Here is a 6,726-nt window from a genome sequence, read left to right on the forward strand (position 1 = left end):
AGGAATTATGCAATGGCGCAACGTCGAAGTGGCTAACGTCAAAGATTGGATAGTAAGGAGATCACGCTCTATTCAGTTTCAGCCTTAACCCAATGGTCCACCTATACGAATGGACCGTGGTGCATAATAATGCAAAGAAAAGATGTGATAATGTAGAGGAATTACGCAATGGCGCACCATCGAAGTGGCTAAACACAATAAGGCAGAGGAATTACGCAATGGCGCAACGTCGAAGTGGCTAACATCAAAGATTGGATAGTAAGGAGATCACGCTCTATTCAGTTTCAGCCTTAACCCAATGGTCCACCTATACGAATGGACCGTGGTGCATAATAATGCAAAGAAAAGATGTGATAATGTAGAGGAATTACGCAATGGCGCACCATCGAAGTGGCTAAACACAATAAGGCAGAGGAATTACGCAATGGCGCAACGTCGAAGTGGCTAACATCAAAGATTGGATAGTAAGGAGATCACGCTCTATTCAGTTTCAGCCTTAACCCAATGGTCCACCTATACGAATGGACCGTGGTGCATAATAATGCAAAGAAAAGATGTGATAATGTAGAGGAATTACGCAATGGCGCACCATCGAAGTGGCTAAACACAATAAGGCAGAGGAATTACGCAATGGCGCAACGTCGAAGTGGCTAACGTCAAAGATTGGATAGTAAGGAGATCATGCTCTATTCAGTTTCAGCCTTAACCCAATGGTCCACCTATACAAATGGACCGTAGTGCATATTAATGCAAAGGAAAGATATGATAATGTAGAGGAATTACGCAATGGCGCACCGTCAAAGTGGCTAAACACAATAAGGCAGAGGAATTACGCAATGGTGCAACGTCGAAGTTGTTAACGTCAAAGATTGGATAGTAAGGAGATCATGCTCTATTTAGTTTCAGCCTTAACCCAATGGTCCACCTATACGAATGCACCGTGGTGCATAATAATGCAAAGGAAATATGCAGTAATGTAGAGGAAGCACGCAATTGTGCAATTGTGCAATAACACAAAGCAAAAGTTGTTGCAGGGGCATGAACTGTAGCAATTTCACCCTTAACCAAATGGTCTACTTCTACGAATGGACCATGGTGCATAATAACGAAAAGGAAATATGCGGTAATGTAGAGGAAGTACGCAATGGCGCAATAGTGCAATAGCGCAAAGTCGAAGTGGCTATTGTCAAAGATGTTGCAGAGGCATGGACTGTAGCAATTTCAGCCATAACTGAATGGTCTACTTCTACGAATGGACCGTGGTGCATAATAACACAAAGGAAAGATGTGATAATGTAGAGGAATTACGCAATTGCGCACCGTCGAAGTGGCTAACGTCAAAGATGGTGCGGAGGAATGGATTGTAACGAGATTACGCTCTATTCAGTTTCAGCCTTAACCCAATGGTCCACCTATTCAAATGGACCATGGTGCATAATCATGCGAAGGAAATATGCGACAATGTAGAGGAAGCACGCAATTGCGCCATTGTGCAATAGCACAAAGTGAAAGTTGTTGCAGAAGCATGAACCGTAGTAATTTCAGCCTTAACCGAATGGTCTACTTCTACGAATTTGGCCATGGTGTATAATAACACAAAGAAAAGATGTGATAATGCAGAGGAAGCACGCAAAAGCGCAATAGCACAATAGTGCAAAGCCGAACTGTAGCAATTTCAGCCTTAACTGAATGGTCTACTTCCATGAATGGACCATGGTGCATAATAATGAAAAGGAAATATGTAGTAATGTAGAGGAAGCACGCAATGGCACAATAGCACCAAGCCGAAGTGGCTATTGTCAAAGATGGTGGGCAAGCGGTTCAGTATTGCTATGTGCATCATTCAACCCAAGCTCAGCCTCAACCCAATGGACGATGGTACACAATGACCCACCTCTATGAATTGACACTGGTTTGCAATAATGTGAAGGAAGGACGCAATAGCGCAAGACCAAAGTGGCTATTTTCAAAGATGGTGGGCAAATGGTTGAGTATTGCTATGTGCGTCATTCAACCCAAGCTCTGCCTTAACCCAATGGACTATGGTACACAATGACCCACCTCTACGAATTGACAATGGTTCGCAATAATGTGAAGGAAGCACGCAATAGCGCAAGAGCAAAGTGGCTATTATCAAAGATGGTGGGCAAATGGTTGCTATGTGTGTCATTCAACCCAAGCTCAGCCTTAACCCAATGGACTATGGTACACAATGAACCACCTCTACGAATTGACAATAGTTCGCAATAACGTGAAGGAAGCACACAATAGTGCAAGACCAAAGTGGCTATTGTCAACGATGGTGGGCAAATGGTTGAGGATTGCTATGTGCGTCATTCAACCCAAGCTCAACCTCAACCCAATGGACGATAGTACACAATGACATGGACTACGATACACAATGATCTACCTCTACGAATTGACAATGGTTCGCAATAACGTGAAGGAAGCACGCAATAGCGCAGGACCAAATTGGCTATTGTCAAAGATGGTGGGCAAATGGTTGAGAATTGCTATGTGTGTCATTCAACCCAAGCTCAACCTCAACCCAATGGACGATAGTACACAATGACATGGACTACGATACACAATGATCTACCTCTACGAATTGACAATGATTCACAATAACGTGAAGGAAGCACGCAATAGCGCAAGATCAAAGTGGCTATTGTCAAAGATGCTGCAGAATAATGAAATGTAGAAGGATCAAGATCAGACTCGACCCAAATTCATCCTTAACCCAATGACCAACCACTGAGAATTGAATGGGATGCGCAATAATACAAAGGAAGTTCGCAATGGCACAACACTGACGTTGCTGACGTCAAGGTGGTGGGTTAATGGCATTATTGTGTGTACGCTCACATGATGCACCAGTGTGAAAGACGCAAGGATAGTAAATGGGTGGGACCTAACTTGAGCTCAGCCTTAATGCAACAGACCGCAGTATGTGGTGATCTACCTCTACGAATTGACCACTGGGCGCAATAACGCAAAGGAAGTTTGCAATGGCGCAAGACTGAAGTTGCTAACGTCAAAGATGGTAGGTAAATGGTATTACTGTGTGTTTTGCTCACATGTTGCACCAGTGTGAAAGACACAAGGCTCATAGATCCAAGCTCAGCCTTAACCCAATGCACAGTGTTTCGCAATAACGTGAAGGAAGAACGCAATAACGCAAGACCAAAGTGGCTAATGTCAAAGAAGCTGCAGAAGAATGAATTGTAGGGAGGTCAAGATCAGACTCAACCCAAATTCAGCCTTAAACCAATGGCTAACGTCTGAGAATGGACTGGGGTGCGCAATAATACAAAGGAAGTTTGCAATGGCGCAGGACCGAAGTTGTTAGCAACAAAGATGGTGGGTTAAATATAGTATTATTATGTGTATCACTCACATGACACAGCAGTGTGGAAGGCGCAAGGATAGTAAATGGGTGGGACCCAACTTAAGCTCAGTCTTAATGCAACGGACTGCATTACGCTGTGATCTTCCTCTATGAATTGACCACTGGGCGCAATAACGCAAAGTAAATTTGCAATTGCGCAAGACCGTAGTTGTTAATGTCAAAGATGGTAGGTAAATGTGTCTATTGTTCATATGCCACATCAGTGTGAAAGACATAAGGATCATAGTCAGATGGGATCTAACCCAAGCTCAGCCTTAACTCAACGGACTGTGGCGCGCAATAATGTGGAGGAAGTACACAATGGTACGAGAGCTAATTGGCAGGCAAACGCTTGGATATTATTGCGTTGCCAAACAAGAGACTGGATTTAGATCATCTTTGCTTTGTCTTGACCCTTCCAGGATGTTTTGGGCCACACCACCCTTGACTAACATCCTGCCTGGGGATGATGGGAGTTGTAAACCAAAGCATTGGGATCTGCAAGTCAGATGGCGATGGAAATCCATCCGGGGGAGTGGAAACAGGTTCAGGACAAAGCATAATATCCTTCCCCGGTGTGTTAATGCCGAGGCGTTCCTTCTCTGGGTAGGGCTGAGCAACACTCGGGCATCACCCAGAAGAAAGAGGGAGCGCGGGAGCACAATTGCGACATTGCACAATCCTGCCCAGTGTCGCTTCGAATCTTCTTGTTGGTGATACCGTGTGCCGCCCGTGTGCCGCGCCGGTGCGTAAGGCCTGAAGTATGGATGACAGGCGGAGCATTGAGGGTGGACCCAACCCAGGTTCAACATTATCCCAAGGCCCACTTATGACAATGGATAGCAACATGGGGGAAGTATGCAACAACAAAATACAACAAAAAACAATGACCATAGGCAATAATGCGGAGTATGCAATGGCGCAAGTACGCAATGGCGCAAGACCGAAATGGCCGGAATCAACCAAAGAATTGCCTCAATCCATGTTCAGCCTTTACTTAGTGACCCACCTCTAACAGTTCGACCTTAATCCAAGGACCTACCAGTGGCCATAGGCAATAGTGTGGAGTGCACAATGATGCAAGTACGCAATGGCGCAAGACCGAAATGGTCGGAATCAACAATGGTGGACAAAGAGTTTCCCTAATCCATGTTCAGCCTTTACTGAATGTCCCATCTCTGAAAGTTCAGCCTTAACCCAAGGATCTACCAATGACCACCGGCAACAGTGTGGAGTGCGCAATGGCGCGAGCACGCAATGGCGCAAGACTGAAATGGCCGGAATCCACAATGGTGGGCAAAGAGTTGCCTCATCCATGTTCAGCCTTTACTTAAATGCCCACTTCTGACAGTGCAGCCTCAACCCAAGGACCTACCAATCTACCAATGGCGATAGGCAATAGTATGGAGTGCGCAATGGCACAAGTGCGCAATGGCTGGAATAAAAAATGGTGGGCAAAGGGCCTCCTCAATCCATGTTCAGCCTTTACTGAATGGCCCACCTCCAGCAACTCAGCCTTAACCCAAGGACCCACCAATGGCCATAGGCAATAGTGCGGAGGGCGCAATGGTGCAAGTGTGCTATGGCCAGAATAAACAATGGTGGGTAAAGGGTTGCCTCAGTCCATGTTGAGCCTTTACTTAATAGCCCACCACTGCCAGTTCAGCCTTAACCCAAGAATCTACCAATGCTCATAGGCAATAATGTGGAGTGCGCAATGGTGCAAGTGCGCAATGGCCAGAATAAAAAATGATGGGCAAAGGGTTTCCTCAATCCATATCAGCCTTTACTTAATAGCCCACCTCTGACAGTTCAGCCTTAACCCAAGGACCCACCAATGGCCATAAGCTATAGTGCGGAGGGCGCAATGGCGCAAGGGTGCATGGCCAGAATCGACAATCGTGGGCAAAGGGTTGCCTCAATCCATGTCAGCCTTTAGTGAATGTCTCACCTCTAAAAGTTCAACCTTAACCCAAGGATCTACTAATGCTCATAGGCAATAGTGTGGAGGGCACAATGGCGCAAGGGCGCAATGGGTGGAATCAACAATGGTGGGCAAAGGATTGCCTCAATCCATGTCAGCCTTTACTTAATAGCCCACCTCTGACAGTTCAGCCTTAACCCAAAGACCTACCAATGACTAAAGGCAATAGTGTGGAGGGCACAATGGCGCAAGGGCGCAATGGGTGGAATCAACAATGGTGGGCAAAGGGTTGCCTTAATCCATGTTCAGCCTTTATAGTTCAGACTCAACCCAAGGACCTACAAATGTCATTGGGAATAGTGCAGAGTGTGCAATGGCGCAAGTGTGGAGTGCGCAATGGCGCAAGTGCGGAGTGTGCAATGGTGCAAGTGTGCAATGGCACAAGGCTGAAATGGCCAGACTCAACCGTGGTGGGTAGAGGGTTACTTTGATCCATGCTCAGCCTTAACCCAATGGCCTACCACTGGCCATAGGCAATAATGCAGAGGAAGTACGCAACTGCGCAAGAGCAGCTCAGAGATGGTGGGCAAAAGGTCGCCACAACGCATGCTCAGCCTTAACCCAATGGGCAATAATAACATACGCAACGGCGCAAGGCCGAACACCAAAGGTCACAGGGAGATCGGTCATCCCAGGGGGAGTGGGGTGTGTTTGTGTGGCATTCCTGCAGCGCGCATCATTGAGCACAACATATTGACATATTGCTTGTCTTTGCAGCATCTTTTCGACGACGGGAGGCGCATGCAAGGATGGGTGCGTTCCCGTCCCTTGAGTCATCGCAGAGGACACCAGGCGCCCCAGAAGCTCGTTAGGCCGTAATTAGAATGCCATTCAAATCGAAATGAAATAGAATAATAATAACAATGCTACGAAATAATCTGGAACCGAGATGGAGCGCATGGCTAGCGCATTGGCACCGATGTTTGCTGGCCTTAGGCATCTCCATCGTGGGATTAATGAGGTTTTGACACTGCTGTGGTTGCCACGGTGACGCGCAATACACTCCTTGGAGTAGTAGCCTGGCTGCCATTGCACAACTTGTTTGGTTCCAGTTGCAAAACGACAACTTTGGAAGGAGGAGGAGGAGGAGGAGGATACACAGCGCATGGGCTGGGTCCCGGGACCAAAGATGCCTCGCATTCCATTCTGGAAACAGAAAGAAAGACAACCACATTCCAGGCAGGAGATATTTTTATCTCCCTTGTCAGTCGCCCTCCCGCAACCCGTGCAACCGGTCCACCGCTTGGCTCCGGACGGCATCCTGTGGCGGAGAGTTCCGCAGAATAATTGTCACCTTGCCCCATTGGGAAGGCATTTCCTGCCTCATTGCCTTGGAATGCACCGCTGTCTCGGC

The sequence above is a fragment of the Anolis sagrei genome, chromosome 12 (assembly GCF_037176765.1).
Source record: "Anolis sagrei isolate rAnoSag1 chromosome 12, rAnoSag1.mat, whole genome shotgun sequence".
NCBI lineage: Eukaryota > Metazoa > Chordata > Lepidosauria > Squamata > Dactyloidae > Anolis > Anolis sagrei.